This window comes from Rhinopithecus roxellana, chromosome 4, assembly GCF_007565055.1.
Source record: "Rhinopithecus roxellana isolate Shanxi Qingling chromosome 4, ASM756505v1, whole genome shotgun sequence".
Classification (NCBI taxonomy): domain Eukaryota; kingdom Metazoa; phylum Chordata; class Mammalia; order Primates; family Cercopithecidae; genus Rhinopithecus; species Rhinopithecus roxellana.
The window spans coordinates 172,699,157-172,714,651 of record NC_044552.1 but is presented as its reverse complement, the minus strand read 5'-3'; the positions used below and the strand labels follow the sequence as shown (position 1 = coordinate 172,714,651).

Here is a 15,495-nt window from a genome sequence, read left to right as displayed (position 1 = left end):
GGCAAATGCTTGAGTCACCATTTTTAGCAAGTACAGTATATTATGAACCAATTTCATGAACTTGGTTCTATTTTCCAAATGTGCAAACTGTGGCCCCCTGTCTGGCATAGAAGAAAGAGCACTCTAATGGGAGTCAGGAGATCTGGAATTCTAGCTGTGGGTTTGCTATTAACTAGCAGAGTACGTTTGACCTCAATTATCTCATTTGTAAAATGGATACCTTGTAGGATTGTTGCTAAGGTTAAATGATGTTAAATCAGATAATATACTTGAAAATGCTATAAAATTTTAAAATTTCCATACAAATTACAGCAGTATGAAATTGGGGAGTAATAGCTTTTAAAAGTATTAACGTGCTGTATTCTCTTTGCCTCTCCCAAAATGTAATATTTTCCTAGCTGGTCTAAGGCATCCATCTGCCAGCGGCAGGACAGAGAAGTTAAAGAAACACAAAGAAAAGGTTAATATTTAAGATTTTGGCATTTGAAATTGGATCTACCAGCAAGAAAACAGATTTACAAAAATAAATTTTTTTTAAGGCAATGCTCTACATATCATTATTTCTCTCTTGGCATAGCAAAAGCCAAGCCCAGGATATCCAGCCCAAGCAGTTCCCCTTAGATACCCCCTTAGATATCTAGGACTTACCAAGGAGGTGTGTGCCTGTGGCTCTATACCTGGTAGATGGTGGGAAGAGGAAAGGGGGAGAGAATGAGGAGAGCTAAGCCCTGAGATGTGTATGTCCCACCTTTCTCTTTGGGCATGGCCCAGAGAGTATGAAATGTGTTACATTTATAGAGGAATCTGCTGGAGATTCTGTTTGCTCCTTTAGACCCACCCTCTACCCTCCTAAACCCTTCTCTGTGCCCAGGAGATGACCTAAGGATTATATCAACGTGATTCCGTTGCCCTTGGCCAATGGGAAGACCCTGCAGGACACTGGAGGGCAGAAGCGAGTGGTTAGCAAATGTCTAGTCCTGCCTCACTCCCTCCCTGCCAGGCTGCATCTTGTAGTTTCAGCTTTCAGCTTTCAACTACCATAGGCCAAAGCTCCCATTAGATAGCTCCCTTCTACAGCTCAGCCACTGTCTTGTTCCAAGAACTCTCCTCTGGCCTAAGGACTGTATTGACTTCCTACTGTGGCTGTTCCAAGGTGCTTCAACATCCCTGTTCGATGCCCTTAAATCTTGCCATTTTTCTGATAGCCCATTCATTAAGCTTTCTGGAATCAGGCATCCCTTTTGGGCATGCCACTCATTTACATCTTTCCTGGTCCCTGACCGGTACAGGAAGGCTGCCCCAATTTCCTTTTTGAACTCTAGGAAGGAATATCTTTCAGGCTATCCTACATCAATCTGGTACACAGCCACATCACTGTAACCTTGGCAGGTCCAGGGCTGTTGGGCAGAGAGGCCCCTGGTGTTTAATTCTCCAGCTCACTCTTCTGCAGTCAGTTAACCATGGATAGGATTCAGAACATCTCACAGTACTTAGGGAGAAACTCACCGCCTTGGCAAGAGGTTGGCGCCCCTGCATCAGGGGCCGGGGTTACCAGCGCTGGCCAGAGGACAAATGGAGGAAGTGGAAAGAATCTCCCTCCAATGAGAGCCAAGGCAAAGCTGAATGACCTCGGAGGGGCTACTGAACCGAAACTCAGCTGAAAGGGACAAGATCATGAGTAGTATCTGCAAAAAACTTCAGTACCAGGGCACATCATGTTCCCAGCTGCCTGAAGAGCCATACAAGCAGAATACAAGGCACTGCATAGTCCTTCAGGCTTCCATACACCAGACACACCAGATGCCTCCTTAGCTAGGACAAAGGAAAGGTGGATATGAAAAAGGAGAAATCTGAATTAGAAGATAACTTTACTGAGGAAATGAGTACTATTTAAAGAGGTTTTTAAAATAATTGCATTGGAATGGACTAGGCCTAATATTTTTTTCCCACTACTCAAAGCCTAGGTGCTCATACTCATACAAGCATAGGTTAAAAAAAAATTGAGCATATAGACATATACCAAGTTGTAGTGTAAATAAATGTTGCTACCCTGCTATTGGAGTATTTGGCACTTAAAGACAGCCATTTTACTCTTTTACATGCAATAAAATATATGGAATTGTTTTAATAAAGGTAACAAATAATCAAATATCTGATTATAATCGAGTAATTGCACTTCTCCCTTGGCCAGGTGAGGTCTGTGGAAAACAGGTAGGCCTTAAAATATTTGTCAAATGTTACTATGTGCCTGTTTTCACTATACCTACAGTTAGCCAGTGATGACTCCATTTAAGTCTCCCAGGCAGAGCTGAACAACAACACAAATTAAACCGGCTCCAACTGAGAAGTCACAGTGGTCACTGTGGTCTGCTCCCAGCCTTGCTAATGAAGACCTGCATTCATGGGACCTGGGGCTCAGTCCCAAGTTGCTGGGCTTTAACTAAAGCTAGTCTGGCTCCAAAGCCTATGCCCTTCCTTGTCTTAAGCTATCTGAAGAATGCAGGCAAAATCTTGGCAAGTAGGAATTCAGGGATCAGCTTTAAAGTGTCTCCTTCAACCTTGCAATGAAATCACTCATTGGCATCCACACACTTACAGTGCATGCTGGCAAGCTCTCCTGTGGAGTAGGTGATGGCTTCATGGCCATGATTGAAACAATACAGAGGGCTGGGAGTTAAAATGATTACAAACTATGATTTTGAATCAGTGGTCATACCCTGCATTGTTGGCAAATATGTAAAAGTTGCAGAATTGCATAAAATAATCTTGCACTGTATTAGATAATTAAATAAATCCAACTGTGTAATCAAGCAAAGGGAGAAAAGCACACACTCTCTTTCTTTTTTTTTTGAGACGGAGTCTCGCTCTGTCACCCAGGCTGGGGTGCAGTGGCCAGATCTCAGCTCACTGCAAGCTCCGCCTCCCAGGTTCAGGCCATTCTCCTGCCTCAGCCTCCCGAGTAGCTGGGACTACAGGCGCCCGCCACCTTGCCCGGCTAGTTTTTTTGTATTTTTTTTAGTAGAGACGGGGTTTCACCGTGTTAGCCAGGATGATCTCTGATCTCCTGACCTCGTGATCTGCCCGTCTCGGCCTCCCAAAGTGCTGGGATTACAAGCTTGAGCCACCGCGCCCGGCTACACTTTCAAAAACAATACAAAATTATCCTAAGACTTAATAAAAGAAGGAATGCAATAAAGTAGCTTACATGAAAATTTTCCATGTTTTAAATAATAGATTTAAGACTGTAATATTTATTACTTAATTATATTTTCTTCATGATGCTTGGTGAAAATAACCTCAGGCATTCCTAAACATAAAACTTCAAAATATCTACACGTATTCCCCAAGGGAAAAATTATTGAGTTAATCATATTGCTGTTGGATTTATGATTATCTTTAAGACCATAAAGAATCTAACATGAGTCAATTCTAGATGGAAATTAAAAATATAAAACAAGTTTATTTATTAGAATTGTACTTTCTGTGCATTTACTAGACATACTACATTAACCTAGATATTATTTCTGAAGAACTTCCATCATTGAACAGCATACTTTTCCTTCATTTGCTAACAACTTGTATCTTGCCTATTATTGAATCAGGCGTGTAGTAGAAAGGTCTTTAAAGTGTGTTTTATTCCTGTTGCTCTGAAGTTTTGGCAGAGGCTCCAAATGCCAAGATCAATACCACAGGAGATGTATATCCCCAAATTCTAAAGCCATGCATAAAATCTCATGCGTGAATGCTAATGTGTGACATGCTGAAAGAGTTTAAAAGTGGTTCTCCTGGGGCTGGGGATCACCTACTTGAACCTTTGAGAGTGGGATGAGAGTGGAGCAGGGAAATCTGCATACACAGATGAGTAACCATAAAACACAAGTCCTACTCTCACCTCCTGGAGATCACCACTGCAACACTTGGGCATATTTCTCTGGATCTTTCCCTACATATTGCAGCACAGACTTTTTTTTTTCACACATTTAACATCTTTGAAATCAGGATGACTTTCATAATCAATTATGTGTTGCAATTAATTGACAGCACTTTTTCTTTCTTAGTGATATATAAAACAATGGGTATTTTACATCTTTAACATATATGTTACACGATAGATGATAGATAGATAGATCCATATATCTAAAAATGAAATCGCAGGATTTTGTAACTTGAGTTTTTTCAAACAAATTTCTCCTGTTACCCTTCTCATCTCATCTAAAACCTGACCATATCAAAGGTTCTCCACTGGTCCCATAATTTATTTAGAGCTAGTTTGCTCAAACCAATATTCAATAAAAAACTACATGCTTGCCTAATTATGTGCCTTAAGTGTCTTTACCTGACTAATGACTCAAGGAAGAGACCTGGCTCTGTCCTGCAGAATTCATCCCAACATTTTACTTTCTGATCCGTCAGGTGATTGCAAGATAGTATAGTGATATTGGAAAGGGTAGAATTTTGGGGAACAAACCAATCTCAGGAAGAATTCCAGCTCCACCCCTTTTCAACTTTGTAACTGTGATAGTTGAAATCTCATTCTTTTCATCGGTAAAATGGGGATAATAATGCCTACCCACAAGAACAAGTTGTGAGAGATTACAGTTTTGTAAAATGCCTAGCACAGTGTCTGGCGTATAATAGTACGTTAGCTCCCAATCTGGTCATACTTGAGTGACATTCTTCCTTGGTCAGAATTATTTATAAAATTGAAGCCCTATAGAAGAAAAAGCAGAAGCTATTATTCTGTCCTCAAGAAGCAAAAATATTTCACTGTGGTGCCACCCACAGATACACCTAAAGTAACACCCGTACATGGTAGTCTGCAATTACATACAAAATGAATGACTTAGAGAAATACAAACCCACAGGCCATGTTCAGCTTCTTATTCTGGCTTAATCTGTCCGACCCTTAGAAGCGAGCCCTACATTCATTTGGCATTACTTTCTCTGGCTATTGCTTAATGGACTGAGATGGGCATCTGACCCAGGGGTATTCTCTGGATTCCTCTCTTGAGATTTTGGGCCAAGAGACACAGGAGAGTTAAGTGCAGTAAGATTAAGTCAGGTATTGGTAGGACAGTAGTGGAGGCCTCAGTGTTTCTCTGAGCTCCCTTAGGTCATTTGTGAGTTCATTCGTTCATTCATTCATTCATTCATTCAGAGAACATTTATTAAGAATCTATTAAGTGCTATGCAGTCTCTGAGCTCACTGGAATTTATAACTCAGCCTGGCCTGAGGCCTGATTATTTGACTTCTCTGAACGTCCATGAGCTTTCTCTTTATCCTTAAAATAAGCCTCATTTTTCATTGGCACTAGTCTGAATGTCACGTTCTTTTTTCAAAGAAGAGCTCTGAGTTAAACAGAGACTAATAATATCACAGAATTCACACAGAATTCAGGTGAAAGAGAGATCATTATGAACTCTCTATCAAGTTTCATCTCTATGACTTCAATGACTTGCCATGATCTCAAATTAAATTAATTAAAAATTCAATAAATTATTTGTTGCCCCAATCTGGCTTCCTCTAAGCCTGAAGAGGTCACTTTGTCCTCTGTACAGTTTTTAAGATCTTGTCTGCAATAAATGGTCTAGGAGTCTAAACCATACCTGAACAATATGACAATTTCCTTCTTTGCTTTTCCTGAGCCCAGCCCCCTTTACTCTGAAGAGGGCCAGGTGTGGGGCCCTAGTGAACAGGCCACACAGTGACCCCAGCATACCTCAACACAGCGGCATTCTTAAGGCATTTGGATTCTCTGAGACAGATGGGACTGTACCTACCAGTTGTTGGTCTGTGGTCTCTATTTGGATTCTGAAGATAGGTCTGGTAGTTAAGATGTGGCCTTTCAATAGTTTACGTGGAAACATTCTCTACATGCATACAGAGAAGTTCAGGGATGCTGGCTCAACCACAAGAGCCAGGGACCCTTCTGGGACTATAGTGAATATCCCTGGAGAGACCAACCAGGAATTTCCTGGAGGTGAGGGTACAGGACTGGTTTCCTGGAGTCTCCTGAAGCTTGGCATAGACCTCATGACTGTGGGCTTGTCTTTAAGCTACGTTAGTCTTCATCTGCCCTGAGAAATGCCAGATGGGCGTTCTCTACTCCAATGTTTGAGGCTGAGTTCAATGTGCCTGGCCCTTCAGGTCTAGGGCATCCTGAGAGCATAGGCCAAGCTGGAACCCGTGGTTTCATTTGGGTCATGTGGCCATAGATGGCAGCCAAGAGTTATATATCTCCAAGTTGATGATAGCAGTCACTAGGGATTAAGCCTGAAGTCAAGGATCTAAAACAAGTTGGGCTGCCAGTATCAGAGTTCAAGGCTGTGTATGGGAAATAAATAAAGCTGTGTCAGAGGCACATGGTGGAGATAAGATTTTGAGACTCTGAAGACAGTGCTCAGCATTGCTTGCCTCAACAGCTCAGCATAGGCTTCTACAGCTTTGAGCTACACCTTGGGCCTGCTGGCTCATTCCTGCCCTTGGGATTGAAAGGCTCTCTTCACTGATGTGAGGGCTCAGGACCCAGACTCTCCCTGGGAGTGCTGTCAACACACAGCACTCTCTCAGCACCTGGCCCACTCTCAGGCATTTGCAACTTTTTCTCCCAGGTTATGTCTATTTGCTTATGTGTCTTGCCTCCCTTACTACAATGTAAGTAACTGAATGATAGAAAATCAGTTTTGTTCACCTTGAAATCTCCACATGTCATAGCATGAGGGCGTAAGGGCAGACCACAGCTAAGGGCAAATGTACTCACTGTGCCTGGAGCCACCAACAAGAAAATGTCTCTAAAAACTGAAACCCAGCATCAGCCATCTGAGTGTCATACTAAAGTGTTAAAAAAAAAAAAAAAAGGCATTAGGTGATAACACATGTCAAGAGACTACAAGGATGATGCTCCTTCCTCCACCAATCCCTTCTGGGAACTATCCATCCTTCTTACAAGAACAGTTGCTTGCATCTTCTCCTTCAGATTGATGTCCTCTGAGAGATAGCAGTTTTCCTCCTCTTCCCCAGGCCCTAATCCTTTTTCCTCTGTCCTAGGAAACTATCTTAGATGACTATGTTTATTCCTCCTTATCCCCAGCTGAATCCTAGTAACATGGATAAAGAATTGCTATCAGGCTACTCTTTGTTGCTCTCTAATGATATTTCTTGGTCTTGGGAGAAGTTAATGAGGGACTCAAGACCTTCAATTGCAAGCAAGCAGCATAATAATCTACTGTTCTTAAACTTTGTTGAGTTCTTCTCTATGAGTCATGCCCAAATGTATCCTGAAACTCAGACAAAGGATCTGCCCTGACTCTGAAACTATATTGAAAAAGGGATAACTGCTGCTAGCACTGCAGGAACTTTCTTGAAGCAGCTGCTCAGTTACTCTATTAAGGGAAGAAGTGGAATAAATGTGTGTGTTTCTTTTTAACCACATGCTGTGCTCCAGGTGTGTTACATATCTTATCTTGCCTTGTCCTCCCCAGAAACACATTAGGCAGGTGGCATCAAGCACTATTAAGGGTCTGAGATTTTACTCAACTTGCAAGCTAACAAGTTAATACGCAACAGTGTCATGGATGCTGGCAGAAGATTCCAGACTCCTAGATCAGTGACTCATGGCACAGCATATAGCATGAACATCATGTTCCAGTGAGTTCCCCTTGCTACCAAGTCCCATGGAAGGTGCAATGGAAGGATCTAGGTGGATACTGCACAAGCAATGGGTTTGCATCTCAGCTGAAGAAACTTGGGCTCAGGGAATCTGAATCTTTTCTAATAGGCAGTAAGTAAACCTGTTGGCCCTTTGCTCTGGAGGAAGAAGCAAAACTGACTTCTCTAGAAAGAGACACTGCCTCTGTCTTCCAACGTTGTTCACTCTAAATGAATTTGAAGAATAGTCCAGAAAAAAGACCATCAGTGTCTCTGCTTACAAAATGTGTAGAAACACAAGAGATCTATGGAGAATCATCTTCCATAGGTGGCATCTCCTCATTTTCCAAAAAGGAAATGATGGTTCAGAAAGTTAAATAAATTGCCCAAACTCACATAGCTGATGAGTGGTGAACTTGAGATCTTAATGCAAATCTATTAGGTTGCAGAATTCATGCTATTTTGACTTTACCACAACACCTCATGCAGAAATTTGACAGGAACTGAAATGTCTCCCAATCCCACTCAAGACTCCAATCAAACAATCTGGGCTTACTGAAGGCCTAAGCCTGGAGCTTTAATAGCTGCCGTTTCTCCACATTGACCACTGAGAAGTGTCCAGGGTGGCTTATGTCTCCCAAACTGTTTCTGATAGGACTTGCTCAACCAATATTTGTTGAATGAATCCCCTAAGATAAAAACAACCAAGTCTTCTTGATGCTCTTTTCATAATATCTGTCATGTCTGTTTGTCAATAGCAAAAAATAGTTAATGTTCTTGATGCATCGACTCCAGGAACTTCCTTCTCTGAACAAACTCCCAGACTGCATGAGGAAAAATAAAGAATCCTTTAAATTTCATTTCTATATGACAGCAACATAGGGGTTTCATCACTACATACTCAGACCACTGAAGTCTTAGCCAAATTTCATCTTCCTGCTTGTATTCTCTTCCCCCTCCACCCAATCTACACAACACTCAGTATTTTGAACACATTGTTTTCATCATGCCAAAACCCTATTCAAAAAATATTCAATGGATGGATTCTCCATTGCTTCCAGCATAGATTTGAAAATTCTCATATAAGGGCCGGGCGCGGTGGCTCAAGCCCGTAATCCCAGCACTTTGGGAGGCTGAGATGGGCAGATCACGAGGTCAGGAGATCGAGACCATCCTGGCTAACACGGTGAAACCCCGTCTGTACTAAAAAATACAAAAAACTAGCCGGGCGAGGTGGCGGGCGCCTGTAGTCCCAGCTATTCGGGAGGCTAAGGCAGGAGAATGGCGTGAACCCGGAAGGCGGAGCTTGCAGTGAGCTGAGATCTGGCCACTGCACTCCAGCCTGGGCAACAAAGCGAGACTCTGTCTCAAAAAAAGAAAAGAAAAGAAAAGAAAAGAAAATTCTCATATAATCATTCAAAGCCCTCCATAGCTGGCTGTAAGTGGTGATTCCACCTAGACTGCCTATGATGTCCCTGCCAAAACCTCTATGCCAGGTAGGCTGTCATACTTACAGCATTCTTCAGTCATGTTCTATTCAGCCCTAGCTTTTAGTGCCATCTGTCACTCTAGAAAACTTCTTTTTCCTCTGTTTCTCTTCTAAGAATCCTACCAAATTGCCAACAGCACTAGAATAATGAGTATCATGTTCTGTGCCTTAATTTGATCTAAAATATTTTTCATCTCATATATATATAATATTATATACATTACTAGATACCTTACCACTATATACTATATATGGTATAAACGACATTACAAATTGCATTATAAATTGCACTAAGACACATAATATTACATATTATTGTAATTATGGTTAAATACTTCATGAAGAAAATATTTCAGACACTGTCCTGTAAACATTTATTGTCCTTCTGAAAATATAAAGAACATATGAGTCACCACTATTAAGAGTACTGTTTTCTAAAGCTTTGGTTTCATTTAATAATGTGGCTAAAAAAAGAAATCATGTCCGTAATGCTTAGCCTGAGAATGTACTAATCAGTTGACTATAGAAAGAGCTTAGAAGATGCTTCTGAAGTTGTAGCCGACTAAATTAAACATCTTTTCCTTTAAAAAAAAAAAAAAAATGCTGCTTAGGTGACAATCCAAATACTTAGATGTTGATTAAAATGGACTCTAGTCTCGAAAGAAAGATTTGTGGCTGTCCAAAACCTAATTTGGGTTAAAAATGGAAGTGATATGCTATTACATATAGAGGTCCACAAATATATGGAACTCTTTCCTTCCCTTTCTCATTCATCCATATGTACAAGGTGGCCATCTTCTGACAGCCAGGAAAAATATACCATTGATACAACAATCTCAGGTTAACTGTGTATTATTGAAGTAACCAAAATTCAATGTAATACTAAAGATAGCAGAAAGTATATGGTACCCAACAGTTAACCAAGTACCACATGGTCCTAAAGAGTGGGGAGTCTTCCAGGAGCTCAAACCAATTAAAGGTTTCAGGAATATACACAAGCCTAAATTATTATCTCTGTGGCCAAGACCTAACCAAGGACTCCTATTCACCTCCAGAGAGAAGAACCTGAGAGCCTGAACTGGCTGCTTTTACCCAAGGCCTCCCTGGTCCCATCCCTAGCTTGTGCCTATACAGTATGCTCTTGAAGGCACTGGAAGCTGTGGAAATTTGGAGTGATGGGAAGGACCATCTGAGGTGACACTGCTCAGAAGCATGGGAGTGGTTGGCTTGGGATGTCATTTCACTGGGCTAACTACAGAAAATGTCCCTGCATTAAGACCCAACTTTCATTACTATATAAGATCAGCTGGCCTTTCAGGTTGGGGTCACCAAGTTGGCTGCATATTTGAGAGATATCATATTCCAAGCCTTCACCTGTGTTTTCTCAGGTCCAGAAATTATATTCCACCAGTTTACACAATGGTGATTAGCCTCTTGGATGACAATTTCTAAGAAAAAATCTGCTGGGAGATTGGTTTGACTAGTAGACCAAATACCTTAAGGTAAATTCTGTGCTCTCTTTCCTTCCTCAGAACAAAATCCACTTGAAAAACCAAATGAACAGCAAAAGACGATGTGCTAAACATTGCGAAGAATAAAGAGAGTTAGGTGACTTAATATTGAAGCACTTACTATGCTGTATTTTAATTCCACAATTCATTATCTTTTTCTTCCTCTAGATTGTGAGATGCTCCATTCTTTGTGTCACTGCTGCCTTGTTCATACTAGGTGCCCAATAAATATTTGTGGAATAATTTAATTAGCTATCATGCCCTTACATTTGCACTATTCAAATGCCTATAAATTAAATCTGATAACTAGCCAAGGAAGCACATTTCTTCTTAAAGTGTTGAAGATAAAATAACCAAGACTTACAACCAATGCAATGACCATTAACAAGGGTAGCCAATAACATGTGATAGAGAAGTAATAATCAGCACACATCAGTATACCAGCTCTACTGGGACCATCACTCCATTTTTGTTAATGCATCTTGTTCCTTCAAGGACTACATTAAGCCAGAGTCTAGCTTTCATTCCATTAATATTCTGTTTGAGTTTATACCTTTATACGCTCAGGTAAAACGAATGCTAAATCCACAGTTTCTCAGGAAAGTAATAAGTAAGTAAAGTGAAAAAGATCAAGATGAATCAGGCTCTTCATTACATTGCAGGTAACACTAGAATGTTAGTTCCACTTGGTAATTAAAGACACCTACAGCAGAATCTTATCCACTATACTGACAAGTTGAAAACTGATGTCTATCTGGGACCATCTGCAGGAGAAAGGTGTCTCTTCATGTCATTAGGACATAGTTGTGTTATATTTTCCAAGCTCCATCTTAATTTATGTTGTTTAGAATATATCAGTAAAAGACAGCTCTACTTGACTGTGAATATTGTTGAAATTGTTTAAAAACTGTTTTAGAAGTAGGTCAAGGGAACAAGTATAGAAGACATCAGGTTTTCTGCAATGAAAGTCAGAAATACAGAAACTTAGGTTCCTTACAGATGGGGTGGTTCCTCCACGGTCTGTGTAGAACTTCACTCCAGGGGAGCCAACTCGATTCCCAACCAAAGGGTGAGCTGCTCAGCCCTGAGCTTTTATTCCTGACCTGAGGTCACATGGCCTTACACACACACCAAGGGCTTCTGTTGTGTCATTAGCATGTCAGTGACCACACTCAAAACCATGCAATCAACAGCTCTATTTTCAATGAAAAGATATAAAATATGTGTCGCAAATCTCCTCAGCTCCTCCGATCGTCTACATTTCAAATATAAGATTAAAGCATTTGGGATACTCTTCCTATTTCAAACCATTACTTGCTGCTCTTGAAAGGGACTGTTTAATACACACAAAATAGATGCATTGTGGGTAATACTGCAAGCCAGATCAAAACAACTCCCCAAAAAAGTCACAAGAATACCGCAGCCACAAATTTGTGAAGAAAAAAACTAAACAAATAGTTATGCAAAAAAACAAACAAAAAATAGTTAATGTTCCTGATGGATAGACTCCAGGAACTTCCTTCTGTGAATAAATAAACTCCCATAGTGTGTGAGAAAAAATAAAAACTACTGCAGAAATGGGAATAGACAAAGTAAAAACAACCAGACCATCTAAACCTTTAAATCATCCTTCTCTCTGTATCCACCCTCATTTCTCAACACTCTCCCTGACCACACAAACACATATTCAAATTCACATTTCACGGACCGGGAAAAGGAAGCCAAACCTGACAAGATAAACTTCCACTGGGAAGCTGAAGTGGGTGGATCACCTGAGGTCACGAGTTTGAGACCAGCTTGGCCAACGTGGTGAAACCCCATCTCTACTAAAAGTACAAAAATTAGCCAGGCATGGTGGCGGGCGCCTGTAGTCCCAGCTACTCAGGAGGCTGATGCAGCAGAATTGCTTGAACCAGGGAGGCAGAGTTTTCAGTGAGCAGAGATCAGGTCACTGCACTCCAGCCTGGGTGACAAGAGCGAGGCTCTGTCTCAAAAAAAAAAAAAAAAAGATAAACCTCCAAATTTAACACTCAGCCTCCTTACATTTTTGCCCTAAGCAAAAAGGAAAACGGTCTCACTTATTATATTATAAGAAAACTCCAGGTAATAAATTATTCTGAATTCTAACTCATTAATAAAAAGTCACTCATTTCAATTAAAATGAGAAGTAATCTCTTCTTCTCCTTCTCCTCCTCAGCCTCCTTCTTCTCACACCATCAAGAATAGACCAGAGAACTGATTTTCCACTCATTTCTTTGGTTAGCTGAGTAGTCGTGAGACACCCTAGCTAGAGTTGAGGGCTCTGGGACCAGTTTCTCATCTCCTTCAACTCCTGAGGGAGTGAGATGAACACAACTTGTGCATGCCTTGAGCTTCACTGGACAGGATACATTCCACCTTATGTCACTCCTTAAAGGTTTACTGATCTTATACAGTGCTGGGTCATCCTTTAGAGCTAGTTCAGGAAAAAGTTTTCTTGGCAATGAAAGATATTCACTATGAACACAAAGCAGGACAAAATGAAGCTTTTTTTTTTTTTTTTTTTTTTTTTGCAAGTCATGTTTAAAGAAAGCGATAGATAGTAAGAAATACTTTCTCAGACAGGCCTGAGATGTTTACAGTTCTCTAATCTTTGCACAACTTCAAAGCTATGGCGAGGGTTAGAGAGTGATGCCATGATGCAACCACCAACACATCAAGCCTGGACTCGTGCCTACTGGGACTGCAGCCAGATTCAGGGGCCTGAACATTCAAAAAGCATTGGTCAGAGGTATAGACAGTCTCACCTTTACTTTAAGCAAATCGGTTCAGTAACATTTACATTTCTTCAATGTCTCTTGTTAAATCTTTAGCATTCCAAATAGCTACTACTGACAATGCCCAGAAAAAATGTCCTTTTTCCTCCTGAAATCTGAGCAGCAAAATAAATGCTAAAGGAAATGGAAATATGTATTTCTGAGTCGTGACATGTTTAGCAAGAATAAGATATGCAAGAATTAGAAAAGTTTCACCCAAGTCACAGAGAAGAAAATGCAATGGTGAGATGAAATATGAAGACACTTATCCTCACTAGCAATAGGGAAAGCACAAATTAGAATCACAGAGATACTGTTTTTCATCTAAGATATTTGAAAAGAAGCCAAAATGGGATAAGAGCCTGTGTTGGTAAGGTTGTGAAAAAACGGATCCTCTAACCACACATTGTTGGCTTTTGCACTGTGACACCTGACTGGGAGAGCCTTTGACACTGCCATCCCACTTTTGAGAATCGATCTTACAGAAAAAAAAGGTGCAAACCCAAGGAGAGAGTATACATCATTGTTGGTAGTGGTAGAAAGCTACAAAAACCTAAACGTCCATCAGTAGGGCACCAGTATTCAAGTATAATATACCCACACTGTATACTATTTTTCAGTTATTAAAATTTGTGAAAATAAATATAATGCAAAAGCTATTGGAACCCCTAAAGCACTTAAAGCCTTGAGAAAGATGTGACTGTGATCTGAATCACATATGGTTATAATTTCTGTTTCTCAGATTATACATTAACTCACTTTCTTATTTTTCTTGTTCTCTACAATGGCTAGAGATAATTAAATGTCCAAGACAAAAATCTCCTGTCTTCTTAATGACCCTTGCTATAGATTGACCTCCTCTTTGATACCTTGCTTTGCTAAGACCACATGACAGAAAACCCATGACTACTATGCCCTCTGTAATGAATGTTAAATGTACCCTTTCCAAAAAGAAACGCTGCCTATAAACCAATCAAATTGCTGTAACTATGTGCCAACCCTGTATGAAAAATGAAGTACTGCTAAAAACTTCCCTGTCTCTGACTATATAAATGAAACCTTAATTTCCCTACTTTAGAACGCTGACTCCATTCCTTTGGAGTTGGCATGTTTGAGTTGGCCATCCTCACAATATGCACTTAAATAACCTCTCCTTAAATTGGATTCTGACACTTCTGACTACGTTAGGTTGACAAAATAATGAATTAGATTGACATGTATTGACTAGAAGGAATTTTCATTGTATATTGTTGAATGCAAAAATCAAGTTGCTGAGTCATATTTGCATCTGCACCATTTGGGGGAGGAATAAAACACCATTTTTATGTGAATACGAACGTCCATGCATTTGTATGAGCATTGAGAAAGGTGAGAAAGGATATGCACCAAATTGTTAATGTTGGCTGCTGCAAAAGGGTGAGGTTGGACAGGGAGAAGATGATTCACTCTGTTTTATATTCCTCTGTATTACTTGACTGTCTACAATAAGCACGTATATAACTGTTAATTTTTTTTAATTTGTATTTACTCGCTCTGGAGATAAATGACTACTGAGGAACATTTAAAAATTAGGACATGCTAAATTATTCAAAAAACCAGGTATATCTTTTGTATCTAGTTCCTGAAAACATTTCCAATATTTCAAATAGATTTTTTTTTACAAAGAAAATACCTTTGTAAATCTGTTTGTGGCTAGTGCAATTATAGACAATCTTGAACACATTTTTTTAACAACTGACTGAATCTAGAGTTTTTTTTAAATAGATCAAACGATCTTAAGAATTCATTAATGGAATTTATGGCATGCTGAACATAAAAGCGGGAAGAGGCCTATGTTCTCTTTCAAAATCCTTCCCAGATGGCAAACAAAGCTCAAAAATGAAAGTCTGCAGATAAGATGACTGAAAGAGGGGCTTAATAATCAGTGGCTTTGAAAATGCATGTTCCCTTTTAAAAGGTGGCTCTTCAGAAGTTTAGCACAGTAAAGCAACTATGAAAGGTAGCAATGACCCTGTGTCCGTGCTTACCTAGTCTAGGCAATGACCCTGTGTC

General features: G+C 40.1%; 1 protein-coding gene across 6 annotated transcripts in view; it reads right to left on the bottom strand.

The window, feature by feature from the left end:
- The window catches only part of TPD52L1 (TPD52 like 1), a 108,341-nt gene that overhangs the window by 45,369 nt on the left and 47,477 nt on the right, over positions 1-15,495 (bottom strand). The window contains exon 1 of one of the 6 annotated variants that reach the window (XM_030929339.1): positions 11,646-11,706. The exons of the other annotated variants lie outside the window; for them this stretch is intronic. The gene's annotated coding sequence lies outside the window, so the exon portion shown is untranslated. Of the gene's footprint in view, positions 1-11,645; positions 11,707-15,495 lie in introns of those variants that run through there. 6 annotated transcript variants of the gene reach the window in all.